The 5,984-nt window shown below is 47.2% G+C and overlaps 1 long non-coding RNA gene across 2 annotated transcripts; it reads right to left on the reverse strand.

Annotated features, from left to right (window-relative positions):
* Nucleotides 1–26: 26 nt before the first annotated feature.
* On the reverse strand, nt 27–5,961 carry LOC109490632. 2 transcript variants are annotated; one of them, XR_004622741.1, is made up of 5 exons: nt 4,754–5,961; nt 4,053–4,221; nt 3,393–3,609; nt 3,074–3,155; nt 27–2,193 (listed from the first exon to the last, which is right to left on the reverse strand). It is a non-coding gene; the product is annotated as an uncharacterized LOC109490632 (long non-coding RNA). The 2 variants fall into 2 exon arrangements; XR_004622742.1 differs by lacking the exon at nt 3,074–3,155.
* Between the last annotated feature and the right edge of the window lie 23 nt (nt 5,962–5,984).

Here is a 5,984-nt window from a genome sequence, read left to right on the forward strand (position 1 = left end):
CTCCCACTCCCCCTGCTTGTGTTCCCTCTCTCGCTGGCTGTCACTCTCTGTCAAATAAATAAATAAATAAATAATCTTTAAAAAAAAAAAAGGAAGAAAGAAAAATGCATGACTCTTTTCACTTTTTGAGGCTGGCATAACCCGTACCAACAACCAAGGTCAGTGTGGAAAAGGAAAGCTACAGGATAATTCTACTCATGAACGTGACACAAAATCATAAACACCAGCAAACTGAATCCACGTATACATAAGGAAAAAGACAGTACAACGGGATGAATTGACTGCATAACAGAGCAAAAGAAAAACATCTCATGACCATCTTAATAGATGAAGAAAGCGTTCAATAAAATTCAACATCTACCATGATAAAAAAATAGTCAACTAGAAAAAGAAGAAAATACTTTTTTTAAAACCTACCCCACATGTAATAAGAAAGGGTGAGTGCACCAAACTGGGTGGGCCCAGAGCAGTGCCTTGAAGACCAGGGACATGACAGCAGCTACAACCACTTCTCAGCGTCTCCCTGGAGATCCTGGCCTGCCCAGGAAGGCGAGGACGGAACCACAGAAGAGAGTCTTCCGAGAACCCACCCAAGGCTGACTTTGTGTGAAAAACAGGTTATGGGAGCAGGGAATGTTTTAAGACAGTTTCCGCACGCTACATAAATTCAAGTTCTGCTAATCATAAAACTTTTGCACACAGTGTGGCGTTTTCAGAGGGACATATATGCAAGGCCCACTGCCCAGGCCACGTTGTAAGTCAACTAAAAAGTAATATTGGGAGAAGCAAAAGGCTACCAGAAATTGTTGAAAACATCGTAGCGTATCCAGCCTTAGTAAGTCACAGCGCACAGTAAGCCCAGGTCAGCTCTGGGAGTGCAGAGACCACAAAGCTCAGAGGCTCCACTACCCACCCTCGGGGGAGCAGGGGCATCTCCTGCCTCGCAGGCCCTTCAGAGCTCAGTAAAGACCCAAACTAACAGAGGTGGAAGATTCCCGTCCTGGAGGAACTAATTTCTACAAACACGTGCTAGAAACAAACCAAAAAAACAAAATAAAACAAAAAAACACAAAACAAAACAAAAAAACAAACAAGAAAACCACCCTTGTGAGAAAGAAAGCCACTTTGTGCCAACAAGGTCATCTATTCTCATGGATATTTGGTCTGAGACATTGCCAGCAGCTTCCTGGCATTTAAGCATCTCTCTCCGAGATCACAGGATGCCATCAGGGGAGCAAAAAGGAGAACAGACCCCTTTGGCCATAAAACAATTCGAAGCTTTTTGTAACATGTAAGATAATGCAAATCAAGTTTCTTTTTCAGCTTTGAAGCAGGGTGCCTGTATCACTGTCTGATTTTTAGGGCAGTGTTTATTCCAGATCAGTGTCCACTTCAAAAATAGAACTTCCCCTTTCCCCATCCAAGTGTGTTTTTATCTTTCATCTACAAAAAAAATTTGCAATTTCTAAAGTTTCTCAATGTTGACAGTCCCCAGACTCCGATCGAAGCAAGGCTTTCTGTAATAATTATGTTTCCCAGTCTGGGGGGATTTTGGTGTTTCTGACAGCTCCGACTCTGGGGCAGCTTGAATTTCCTTCCTCTTTCTCTTCCACATTTTTGCTTCCTTGATCTTTGTGACTGGGGAAATTTTTTCCTCTCCGAGTCACAGTCTCTTACTGTTAAAAAAAAAAAAAAATCTTATCACCGTCACCTTCACATTCCCTTTCTGGTTCCTATTGCCCGGAGTCCTTGTAGCATTCCGAAGATAACGATGGACAGCACACTAGACTGGTGTCCGGAGAGCACGGCTTCCCAACGCTTTCTCTTCCAGGTGTGGAGAAAAGAGACTGGGTGTGTAGGAAAAGCCCTGGGTTCAAGTCCTCATTCACCTCATCTTGGGCAAGATGGATCCCCTCTGTGGGCCTTTGTTTCCTCCTCGGTAAAGGAAACGTTGGTCTACAGCAGGGATTCCAGAGGCAGGCAGCAAATGTAAAGGAAGGGAGCACAATGAGCCTAAGGAAAATCCCAGTGCCCAGCAGGCAATAGGGGGTGGTAGGGACTGCAGAGATCCCGTACAGGCGCCTCCTGAGCTGAGGACTTCTTCTCAACCACTGCAACTCAATTCAACTACCATAGGAATTTGAACTCTGCGCTGCCAGTCGTCTGGTTGTCGTCTGATTTCTCAAAGGAGCCCTGAAACATGGATTTTTATTTGAATTCTGATTTTTTTAAATTCCTTAATTCTTTTTTGAGTAAACCCCTAGAGTCTCTCTTAGGTCGGATGTCATATGATCCTAAGAATATGCCTGGTGGTTCTGCCACCATGGAACTTTCAGAGAACCTTCCACATGCCTCCCTCCAGTTTTTGTGAATGTTCCCGGAGCTTTGTATCAGGGTACCTCAGTCTATAAGGCTTTGTTGCGGATTGAGGAATGACTACCTCATCCTCAGGGGAGAAACATTTTGGAGCTAGGGTTTCCTCAGAGACAGGATTCTCCGAAGTCTGACTCCTCGGCCTAGAGTAAGCGAAGGGTGAGCTCGCACTGAAGGTTCTGCCTGGAGACCAGTCTCTCCCCTGGGAACAGGCCAGCACCATGGCATTCGCCCGCTCCGGTGCTGGGATTCATGGTCCTTTCCCTGCTGCATTTTCTCACCTGTCATTAACCCTTCCCAAACTACTCTACACTGTCCAGCTCACCCCCAGGAAACCAACCAGCAACGTCTGGTAGGTCTGACGAGGCCCAGTGCCTCAGGTCCCTCTCCTACTTGGTTCCTGAGACCACCCCTCCTCCAGCCAACACGTCTTAGCTACTTCTGCTCTGCCTATCCTTAGGGTCCGCGCATATGCAATCACTGACTGACTTTCCGACCTGTGCTCTCCAGCACCACTGCAGGAAAGGAGAGAATGAGACAAAATGGCTAAGAGCCCATGCTTTAAATACAGAAACACGGGGGTTTGAAGCAGTAAGGACAGAAAAGCCTAATGCTGCTACTCCCTGGCTTTGTGATCTCAGTTACATTGCTTAGTGTCTAAACCCCAATTGCTTCACCTGTAAAATGTGTACAGTAATACCTCTCTGTGGTGGTTAACTTCTATGTCAGCTTGGCTGGCCCATGGTGCCCACGGAGGTAGTCAAACACTATTCTGGATGTGTCTACAAAGAGGTTAACAGTTTTGGGATGAGGTTAACAGCTAAGTCATTAGAGTTTGAGATTGCCCTCCATAATGTGGGTGGGCCTCACGCAATCAGGTAAAAGACCGCACAGAGCAAAAAGACTGACCTCCCCCGAGCTAGAGCTATTTCCGCCAGGAGACTGCCTTCAGGCTTCACCTGCAGCATCAACACTCCCCAAGTCAACCCGCAGGCCCGCTCTACAGATCTGGGGCTTACCAGCCGCATAGCACATGAACCAATCCCTTCAAATCACTTCCTCTCCATGCTCCTGGGTGGCTCAGCCGGTTGAGCATCCAATCTTGGTTTCAGCTCAGGTCAGGATCTCAGGATCACAGGATCAAGCCCCATGTCAGGCTCCGCACTCATTGGAGAGTCTGCTTGAAGATTCTCTCCCTCCGTCTCTACCCCCGCTTGCTTGTGCTATATTCTCTCTCTAAAATAAATAAATAAATAAATAAATAAATAAATAAAATTTAGTAAATAATTTTAAAAAATCTTTCTCTCAAATATATATAGAAAATTATATAAATATATATAATCGGAATATCTATGCTATAGCTCTTTGAGAGAGTATAGACCTACATATAGCAGACACAGATACACTGTATGTGCTCTGGAGAGAGAGACGTATATCTATACCATATCTATATCTATACACACACACAGTTCTATTGGTTCTGTTTCTCTGGAGACCCCCGATGTATGGGTTCTTGTAAGGATTACACGAAAGAAGGTTGGTAAAAGATGAATTACATTGTGCCTGGCGTGTATAGATCTCTCAATAAGTGGTAAAAAGGGACAAATGCTTCTAGCTGGCTCCATTTCGTCCCTCGTTCTCTCCATAGAGCCCAGGGCCCCAGATGCCGGCGGCCTCACCCCAGCACTGCTGTGTCTTTGGCTCAGGTGGATGCAAGACTCAGGTTTAGGCTGGAGGAGGATGGAAGAACAGGCCGCCCTTGCCATGAGATTCTGGGCACCACGGATTCAGGTGTTGCTGGGGGATAGCTGCAGGTGCGGGGACTAGGATGGCCACATCTAATACCTTCTGAAATTAGAAAAGGCCCCCGTTAGCCTCCTCAAAGACCACTAGGCGTTAGGCCAGCCTAACATGATGTAACACTAACAAGAGCTCTCCAGATACCGAGCAGGCTACCATCGGGCCGAAAGGAGAAACTATCCCAGTATGGGCTAAGCCAACAAACCGTAAAGGAAACAAGGAAGACAGAAATACTTTCTGAAAGGTGAGCCCTCACACATTCCTACTGCCCTTTATTTACTCAGGGTCTGGGCACCTGGCCCTAGCGGGGATCAGCCAGACCAAAGAGCCTCCCTGCTCCCAGCAGCATTGCTGTCTCCCCGTAGACCCCGCCCCAGGGGAAGGGTCTCTGGAAACTGTCTGCCCTTCTCCTGGACAGCTGCTTCCTGGGAGTGGCAGCTATAGATTTCTGCCCCAGTTGTTTTTGGCTTGGCCAACCTAGCTTTGAGGTCCTCCTGACCGCTCTGAAGTCATCCCGTCCTGGATCTCCATCCCCGGCCTCTGCATTGTTTGCATTTCCTGTGCTGCTTCACTTCCTTACCTTAATAGGGTCGCACCTTCCCGGCACCCCTGGGCTCCTGGCAGGACGCCACAGCATCGTTGCAATTGTTTCGTACAATTTCGAATTGCGGTCCCTTAAGGTGCCTGCAGGGGCTACAAGACTGAATGTCACAGGAATGCGGGGCCTGACTTCAGACATGGTCTGTATCTCTAGGACCAGCTGCCTGATATTGGAATTGGGTGGGGAGGAATCCCAGGTGCCCGGCAAGGAATCCTGAAGCGGGATGTGCGCCGCACAACGAGGTTTAAATGGAGTCCTGAGGCTCCCTTTCACCTGGGTCTCCTAAGTCAGGTGAGCTACCAGACCCCAAGAGCAGATGGCCACAGGCCTGACCCCTGCTCCAGGAGTCCCTCCCCTTCATGGACAAGCTGCTCCCCCGCCGGCCTCTTCCACAACAGTGACCTGGAAACCCTGCCCCCAGTTGCATTAGGGTCTTGCGCTCACTGTGGCGCTCGGCAGTCAGTGCCAAACAGGTGGAATCAATCGTCCTCATCCTAGTTCAGACCTCCCTGATGAGAAGGTTCCAGAGACTTTAAAATGGGGGAGGGGGAAACGGGCTAATGGTGATTCTAAAACATTATTCATTGAAAGGCATGTTCTTATTTCAGAAATGTTAAAAGATGGGGAGGAGGGGGTCCTAAAATGGATAAAACACAATATTAAAGACCTGGGAGTACTTTTTAGCAGCTAAGTGATTTGTTTGGGGTACAAGGCGTATCTATTCCATGACCTTATATCATTGATAATTAGTGGGTGACTACGAAAATCATGGTAATATATGACATTTTCATTGTGTTTCCCACTTTAGAGCATGTGAAAGACTTCATCGTTCTTCATGCATCTAAGAGAAATCCTAAAGATGCCAATCTGATTTTCCTCCTCTATCCAGAAAGTATTCTTTCTTACTGGGAGAGAAGCTAAGTTCCACAGAAGGAAAGAACAGATGGCATGGACAGAAGAGAAAAATAACAGCACATGCAGAGGAGGGGGAGGGTTTGGGGGGGGTCGGGAACTTGAGCCAAGGGTGTGGAGTATGTGTGTGAGGAAGGGATCGTCTGTGTATTGTGTGCTTAGATCTGCTTCACTGTCCAGGAGATATGAGGAAGGAGTAGAATTCCTTTGTCATTACTTTTGGCTATTGTATTGTACTTCTTAAGTATGACAGCTTTTTTTTTTTTTTTGAGAAAAGGAGGGGGGGGGGCAGGGGGGG

The sequence above is a fragment of the Ailuropoda melanoleuca genome, unplaced genomic scaffold (genome assembly GCF_002007445.2).
Source record: "Ailuropoda melanoleuca isolate Jingjing unplaced genomic scaffold, ASM200744v2 unplaced-scaffold186, whole genome shotgun sequence".
Taxonomy (NCBI): domain Eukaryota; kingdom Metazoa; phylum Chordata; class Mammalia; order Carnivora; family Ursidae; genus Ailuropoda; species Ailuropoda melanoleuca.